The sequence below is a fragment of the Nicotiana sylvestris genome, chromosome 4, assembly GCF_000393655.2.
Source record: "Nicotiana sylvestris chromosome 4, ASM39365v2, whole genome shotgun sequence".
Classification (NCBI taxonomy): Eukaryota; Viridiplantae; Streptophyta; class Magnoliopsida; order Solanales; family Solanaceae; genus Nicotiana; species Nicotiana sylvestris.
Window position 1 is genome coordinate 141,540,964 of NC_091060.1, and position 9,186 is coordinate 141,550,149.

Genomic DNA, 9,186 nt, shown 5'->3' on the forward strand with positions numbered 1-9,186 from the left:
ACTTCTTATGTTGTCTTTGAGAGGCAACCATTTGTATGGTGGAATTCCTGCATCTTCTCAATTTCAAACATCAAGTCTTCTGATGCTTTGATGCTTGACGTATCAGATAATTGCTTGGGCCGTACACTTCCACTAACGTGCTCTAGTTATTTCCAGACTTACTCCATCTTAACCTGTCAAATAACGCCCTCGAAGGCATCCTTCCTTCATCTTTTCACCATCTGTCAAAGCTAGAGGCCCTGGATCTTTCTCACAACTTCCTGTGGGGAAAACTTCCTCCAACTTTAAGGCAGAATAACACTTCATTGGCACATTTACTTCTTTCAAACAACAATTTTCATAGTGGGGTATAGGGAGAGTAGTGTGTACGCAGATCTTACCCTTATCCTGGATGGCACAGAGGTTATTTTCAATAGTCCCCTCGGCAAAAAATTAGTGGCAACAGGTGATAACAACAACAAGCTATCAAGAAAACTAAAACGAAAGTTAAGAGGTCCTGGATCTTTCTCACAACTTCCTGTAGGGAAAACTTCCTCCAACTTTAAGGCAGAATAACACTTCATTGGCACATTTAGTTCTTTCAAACAATAATTTTTATAGTGGGGTATGGAGAGAGTAGTGTACGCAGACCTTACCTTTACCCTGGAGGGCACAGAGACTGTTTCTAATAGACCCTCGGTTAAAGACAAGATGAAAAGAATTAATGACAACAGGTGGTAACAACAACAAGGTATCAAGAAAACTAAAACGAAAGAATGCAATCAAACAGCAAACAGTACCATCAATCCAAGAATAAAGAGATACCATGTTACACTACTGCTACCGATTTAAGAAAAAGAAACCGATTTCATGGGATAATTTGGCTTTCAATCATTATCAGGAAGAATCCCCTTCGAAAACAAGTTTGTCACTTTTGCAGCATCTAGTTATAGAGGTAACAAGGAACTCTGGGGACTTCCATTAATTGGAAAACGATTGTGTGCCCCCGAGGTCGCCTCAGCAGCATGAACAAGAAGGAGGAGGAGGCGGAGGAAAAGGAAGGAATCGGTGAAAGTGACTTCTTTTTCTTCTCATGCATTGACTGAAACGGACAAGTTTTGTATTATCGTAGCTCAAACGCATATAGAATTTGTTTTGATGTCATTAAATCGTGAAAATGCCTTGTTAAGCGCACTTCATCATAATAAAAACAGATCAATTATTGCACTTAAGGGTGTGACCTAGTGTTCAATAAAGTGGATGAGAACCATGAGATCTCAGGTTCAAATTCCAACGGAGGTAAAAAATACTAGGTGATTTCTTCTCATCTAACCAAGCCTCGGTGGATAGTACTGTGATGACTAAGATAATTTCTGAACCAAATTGAGAAGATCTAAGAGCTCCATAATTTGATTTTTGCTTAGTGTTTGGGAGTAATGTGGCCACATATAAGTTGTAATCACAATAATTCTAGTCCGATTTCTTATCACAAGGTCATTTACATTGAGGCGGACAACATGATATATTATTGAGTATGATTAATTACCCCACTAAAAGTATAATTAAAATAAAAAGTTGCTCTTTTTTTTTAATTAAAAAAAGGTGTTGCCTTAATTTTAATAAATTCGGGCAGAAATTATATGAAGAGTATTTACAGGTAAGAAGTTGAAAACGTCTTCCCCAAGTTTGAGATAACTTTTGCAATAGCGTTGACCCCGTGCTCTCCAAGGCACTGGTCAATAGATCGAGCCCGCGACCCAAATGAATTGCTTCATCAGTTTGAACTTGCATTTTATTCTTCAAATTTAGTGTAACTTATCTGTAACGATCCGACCGGTAAATGAGAGTTGTAGCCTTGTTCCCTCATTTACTGCTCATTTTGTATTTTATAGTTGTATTATGACGTACCGAGTTAGTCGGTTCGGGTCCGGAAGAATTTCGGAATGAATTGAGACACTTAGTTTCATAATGGAAAACTTAAGTTGAAAAAGTTGACCGGATATTGACTTGTATGTAAACGACTCTGGAATAGAGTTTTGATGATTCCGTTAGCTCCGTTGGGTAATTTTGTACTTAGGAGCGTATCCGGATTGTAATTTGGAGGTCCGTAGTTGAATTAGGCTTGAAATGACGAAAGTTGGAAATTTGGAAAGTTTGACTGGGTATGGACTTTTTGATATCGGGGTCGGATTGGGATTCCGGAAGTTAGAGTAGGTTCGTGGTGTCATTTGTGACTTGTGTACAAAATTTAATGTCATTCGGACATGATTTGATAGGTTTCGGCGTTGTTTGAAGAAGTTGAAATTTCCTTAATTCTTTAGGCTTGAATCTATCTGCGATTCATGTTTTTGATGTTGTTTGAGGTGATTTGAGGGCTCGACAAAGTTCGTATTGGGTTAGAGGACCTGTTGGTATGGTTGGTTGAAGTCCCGGAGGCCTCGGGTGGATTTCGGGTGGTTAACGGATCAAGTTTTAAACTTAAAGAATTGTTGAAGATTTGCAGTTGCTGGTGCAATCTCACCTACGGAGTGAGCACCGCAGATGCAAGCTCGCAGAAGTGAGAAGGGGACCGCAGAAGGGGTCAGGAAGGAAATAGGCAGAGGTCGCAGGTGCGGTGCATTTGGCGCAGAAGTGGAAATGGAGAGGGGAATTGGCTCCGCAGAAGCGGAGTTGTTGCTCGCAGAAGCGAGTCCACAGGAGCGTAGAGAGCGACCTCTGGGAGCGGAAGGAACCACAGATGCGGTTAGTAGGTCGCTTTTGCGATGCCGCAAAGGCTAAGTTGTCGCAGGTGTGGAAAGCCTGGGCAAAACATATAAAAACGAAGGTTCCGAGATTTTCACTACTTCTAATATTTTGAGCTCAAATTTTGGCGATTCTTGAGAAGATTTTCGAGGGGATTCTTGAGGTAAGTCCCTTGTGCTTATTTATATTCAATAATCTTGCTTCTCCATTGATTTTTCCACCTAGATTGTGTGGTTTTGAGGTGAAATTTCGGGGTTTGAGGCTAGGAATTTGGAGAGTTTGATTTGAGGATTTGAGTAGCGATTTGGTATCGGATTTTGATAAAAGTTTGTATGGTTGGACTCGTGGTTGAATGAGCTTTCGAATTTTGTGACTTTTATCGAATTTCGAGACGTCGGTCCGGGGGCCAACTTTGAGCCGATTTCGGATTTTTGATTTATAACTTCATCTTATGGAATTGATTCCTTTATCCCGTATTGATTGTATCGTACTATTTATGGATAGATTCGGGATATTTGGAGGCCGATTTATGAGGCAAATGTGTGTTGGAATAGAGATTTGGCTCGGATTGAGGTAAGTAACAGTTCCACTACTAGAAAACTGCAAATTTTCTAGGGAAATTTCCCACATATATATTATCAGTGGCAGTTCCCACTGAAATATAAAAAAATTAAGTGGGAAGTAAAAAAGTTTTCTTTTACCTTTTTCTTAAAAATGTTCTCACAGACTATAGGTGGGAATTAGTTAGCGCAAAAAAGCGCATAATTTGTTTCCCATCGAATCAGTGGTAATGTCATTAAAAATAAATTTATTAAAATCTATCCAATGAAACGGTGGGAACCTAAAATAAAAAATAATTTTAATTTTCCCACCGATGCATTGGGAAGCTCAAAATTTCGAACTGTTGTATTTGGTCCAAAAACCCGCGAGCTTAAATTATTTCACCAAAAAAATTGAATTTATAGAAGACAATCCCACAAATTTTTTCAGTGAATCAGTGGGAAAGTATTTTCTATTACATTAGGTATATTCTTTTTTTTTCCTTCTCTTTTTCAATCTCATTCTTCTCTTTCTCTCTGTTCTCTTGGCAGACCGATTTTCCCCCATTTTCAGAAATCAGAGCTTTCACTAAGCTCATGCAAAATCGGTAAGACCCCCCCCCCTCTCCTCTCGCTCGCTCGCTCCCTCCCTCCCTCCCCCCTTTCTTTTTTCCTTTTCTGGTTTTACCTTAAATGCCTAAAAATCTAGGGTTCCTCCATGCCTAGTAATAAATATTTGTAATCTTTTCCAATTGATGTAATTTATGTTTTGGTTGCTAGATTTTATTTTCCAGTTGCTCTTTTGATACGGACTAAAGTTTTTGAAAATTTCCCTTTAGTTTCTGTTTTTAGTTTTGAGTTGGTGAATGGATTATCGATGATCTTTTTGAGTTCCCTCCACTGGAACGAGGAAATCAGATCTTTGATTGAAACTTTTCAGTTTTAGGAGATTCTCTTTACTTATTGCTGATAATTTCCAACTAGTATTATGCCATTGTCTCAATATGAGAATGATATGGACAGTGACTTTACCTTATTCTACCAAAATAAGTCATTAGTATTTTCTAATGAGAATTTGTAATTGAGCATTGTTAACGTGTTAGATTACAGGAATGTGTTGGTGTAATGGTATCACTGATGAAGTTTATTTTGCATTACTTCTTGATGCTAATAGAAGTAGAGCTTGTTTTGCCCTCACTTCGTGAAATTACAGCAGAGGATTCTCTTGTTTTTTACTGTATTTTCGGACTTGGATGATTGATAATGAGACTGTCTCTTTATCCTTCTCCACTTAAATAATAGGTTGTTGTCTGTGGTAGGGTCTGAACCTATGGTGTGCGTTTGATCTACTGAAAATCAAAGTCCTGGAGTCTACGGTGAAGCCATTTTTTTAGCTTCTCAAATCAGGTTATAAGTCTTGAGGTAACTTTATTTGCTAATCTCTAAGTTGGTTTCAGTTGTTAAATGTAAGTTAAGTTGTTAAATTGCTAGAACAACTACATAAATTTATATTGCTTTTATCTTGATAAAAAAAAATCCTTTATTGTGAATATTATATCTATCCTCCAAGTTTAAATTTATTTATGGATGATAGCGAATGTGTTAGAATCTTGGTTTGACTTTTTAAACTGATTCCAAGAACTTAATAGGAGCATTTCTATGAAAAAATACTTTTCATTCATAGTAACTTGATCTAGAACCATAGTCTTTTCTTGACTTATAAAAAGACAAATAAAAGTTAGTTCTTTAAGGTATACTATTCATAATTAATTGTAAAGTAAGTGAGTTCTTTAAGGTATACTATTCAAGATTAATTGTAAACTAACTTGATACAAATAAATCGTTCTAAGTCTATTCATTTATTTGTGTGTATTTGTGTACTAGATGAAACGTGAACATCGTAGATGGATGTACGACAGAAATCATCCTAATCGTTGTGGATTAAAGGAAAAATTTGTTGAAGGTGATAAAGGATTTATGGCTCATGCAAAAACGCTTCCTGAATTTCGTAACGAAGGAACAATTAGGTGTCCTTGTGTGAAATGCAAGTGTACAAAGTTGTTGCAACCGGAAAATGTTAAAGTTCATCTTTATAGCAAGGGGTTTAGGGAAAATTATTATGTGTGGACTGTTCATGGAGAGAACTATTATAGTGTTGGTAATGTTCATTTCCAAAATCTAGTTAGTGGTGAGAGTACACAAATGGAGAATAATGTTGAGAATTCTCGATTACATGAAATGGTGTCAGATGCTTTTGGTTTTTACCCGAGGGTTCAATCCCAACAAAATGTTGTTGAGCCTCCCAATGATGAGGCAAAGCGCTTCTATGAATCAATATAGTCGGCTAGTCGTCCACTCTATAAAGACTCAATGCACTCTGACTTGTCTGTTGCAGTTAGATTACTAACTATCAAAATCAAATTGGAATATTTCTCAAGAGGGCATGAATGCTATAATTGGGCTCATGCGTGAAGTTAATCCTAACATTAACTTACCCAGTGATTACTATAAAGCAAAGAAATTGATTTCCAAGTTAGGACTTTCCTCAATAAAAATTGATTGTTGTAAAAATGGTTGTATGTTATATTATAAAGATGATGCGGCTCTAGAAGCGAGCAAATTTTGTGGACTGTCTCGTTTTAAGAAAGTCACAAATGCCAAAGGTAAGAAAGTTGTAGTTAAGAAGATGCATTACTTACCAATTATACCTAGATTATAGAGGATGTATGCATCAATGAGTTTTGCTCCTCATATGAGATGGCACCATGAAAATAGAAGGTCGCCTGGTGTTTTGTGTCATCCTTCGGATGGAGAAGCGTGGAAGCATTTTGATAGGATGTTTTCAGACTTCGCTAATGAACCAAGAAACGTTAGGTTGGGTTTGTGTGCAGATGGATTCACTCCATTTTCTGTCTCAGCTGTACCATATTCATGTTGGCTTGTCTTTGTTACGCCATAGAATCTTCCACCTGAAATGTGTATGACAAGTCCATTTTGTTCCTAAATTGCATAGTTCCGGGTCCAAGTAATCCAAAAGGTTTAATTAATGTATATTTGTAGTCGTTGATTGATGATCTGAAATTATTGTGGCATGAAGGTGTTGAAACATACGACATATCAACTAAGCAAAACTTTAGATTGCGTGCTACTTTGATGTGGACTATTAATGATTTTCCTGCGTATGGAATGTTGTCTGGGTGGTCTCCTGCTAGAAAGTTAGCTTGCCCCTTTAAGGCCAAATGAAAATGTTCTTCTTGAAATATATACTAATAATTAAGCGAAATTAAGGCGGTTACTGTAACTTGATTGTGATGCCCTGGTAAATGATACCCTTTTGTAGCTATGCTACTATCAGGAATAGGTGAAACTCCAAGACTTATCATTAACTTCACACTTCCCCATTAGTACGATTTCATGTAATTTATGCAATTTCCCTAGAGCATGAAACACTCAGGTTGTCAAGCACTTGAAACTGTTGTTGTTATAACTAATTACACGGTTAACTAATCTTTTGAAGTTTCATGGATATAGCACTTTAATTTTGTATGTTCATGGACATGTAGCCTCCGGTCATCCATGGATATAGCACTAATCTTATTTGTATGTTCATGGACACATAGCCTCCGGCCATCCATGTAAAGATTTTCATCAAGGACTTGACACCATGATCGTGTTCTTTAAACAACAATCAAGGTTTGGCAGTTCATCTTTCAGATCCACCTTAGTAAGTGCGTGTAGTCATTAGGCTTCTTCAAGCAGTTGCCTTCCTAGTTGAAGTGTCTTTATCTCCATCAATCACACGGTCCGTTGCATAGTTCACATCTGATGCATTTCACTGGGTAATTGCCAGTTATTTGATTTGATCGTTTGGTCACATATTTACATTTTCATGCTACAAATAATTAGTCACTTTTCAAACTGAGTGATTACCACAGTGAAGATTCTGTGGCTCCTCCCTCAAAGCTACTATAATTGACAATGGTCTTAATCAACATTTATATCTTGTAGTTTCCATGTCTAGTTGAAATCTCTATCAATCAAATTGTTGTTTAATTTGTTGATATTTGATGCCTTTCAATTGCTGCACTAGTTGATTGATCGACTTTAACCACCAGATGACTTATGTGCGTGTTGTCTTGAGATATAACTTGCAGTCTGTCTTTAACTCTAAAGGAGTGATTCCTATTTTCTGTTCTAAAAGAGTTAAGTTGTAGCGGAGTTGAGTTGGATTTTGAAATTTACTGTCTTGTCTTTAATGATTTATTTAGTGCTTTATCTCTTGATGTTATCTGACTGTTCTCTATTTTCAGTCCCAACATTAGAAAGAAATATTAAGGCACAGTTCATGTTTCAACTTTGCCATTAACTCCTGTTTTTCTTGAAGTTGGAAAATCTAATTTGGACTAGAGCATGAAACACTCAGGTTGTCAAGCACTTGAAACTGTTATTGTTGTTGTTGTAATTAATTACACGGTTAACTAATCTTTTTGAAGTTTCATGGACATAACACTTTAATTTTGCTTTTTTTATGTTTTATTTAACAGGAAAAGTCTTTAAAAAAACCAGCTACTCAAGATGAGGTATTTGAGCATACACATATGAAGAAGCTAAAGGATGGAACAAAGACAACGTGGATCGAGCCACAAGCCGAGACAACCTATGTAATATTTCAAATTACTTTTTAATACTTTTCATTAATTAAATTTATTCATATAATAGTTGTAACTTTTTTGCAGAATACTTTCAAACAATCCTTGGAGGAGTTCATTCAAATCCAACCAATTGATAATCAAGGAAAGCCAATCCAACCATCCCAGGAGAATTATATGGACTTGTGGATTAAGGCGGCTAGTAGCGTACATAAGGAAAGAGTTTACGGCCTTGGATCAGAGTTTAGTTCTAGTCGTCGGTCTTTTGGATCTGGTGGCTCTTCTTCCTCAAGGTCCTCGATTAATCAGGATAAGTTTGAGCTATTGAATAGAAGAATAGCAGAGATCACTGAGTTGTATGCACAGGAAAGGGCTGCGCGGGAGGAGGAGGCAAAGTGAAGGGAGGAAGAAGATAGGCGGAGGGAGGAAGAGGAGAGGCGGAGGGAGGAAGAAATGAGGCTAAAGGATGCTGCATTTACACGTGTCACTGGTGACGTTGAAAGCCTCAAGGCCCAGCTAAACCACCTCTTAGCATCTGGTGTATTTCCTGCGCTACGTTCTCCATCACGCTCTAACAAGACTAAGGAGTAGTTTCTTTTATTAATATAATTTTGGATAGGATGTTATGTATCAATTGGATAAGATTGAATGCTGAAATAGTTGAGTTAGATGGGGGATTTTGGTCGAACTATCAAAGAGGTCTGCTACCAAAGAATTAGGAGTTATAACATTCATAAAAGAAAGAAAAAACCAATATAGGAACTTCAACTAAGAAATAATAAGAATTCTTATTTGAATGTTAAGTTGCATCATTGGTTTCTAGTATTTTCAGTTTTGGTTGGTTGTTTTACGAAATGGATCGGAAGATGCTGATTTTTGTGTGTGAATGTTTAATTGTATTTAGGTTGTTGGTGATTGTATTTTTTTGTTTGGCAGGTGGTGCAATATATTTACAGCATTGTGCACAAAAATAATTTTCAGATTTCCCACGGAATTGCCACTGATTCCGTGGGAAGGTTCGCCACTTTAGTTGCAGAACTTGCATATTTTCCGCTGATATCGGTGGGAAAGTTCATACTTTTTTTTCATAATTTGCATTTATCTTACTGATATCGGTGGGAAAGTTCATAATTTCATTTTCAGAATTAGCACATTTCATACGGATATCGGTGGGAATGTTCATACTTTATTTTTCAGACCTTGCATATTTCCCACGGTTATCAGTGGGAAAGTTCATACTTTATTTTCAGCTCCCCGTGCATTTTTTCCATCACTTT

The 9,186-nt window shown here is 37.0% G+C and overlaps 1 long non-coding RNA gene across 1 annotated transcript; it reads left to right on the forward strand.

The window, feature by feature from the left end:
• Positions 1-3,688: 3,688 nt before the first annotated feature.
• LOC104228618 (uncharacterized) lies at positions 3,689-8,734 on the forward strand. The gene is made up of 4 exons (XR_711377.2): positions 3,689-3,868; positions 4,580-4,682; positions 7,805-7,921; positions 7,997-8,734. It is a non-coding gene; the product is annotated as an uncharacterized lncRNA (long non-coding RNA).
• The last annotated feature ends 452 nt before the right edge of the window (positions 8,735-9,186 follow it).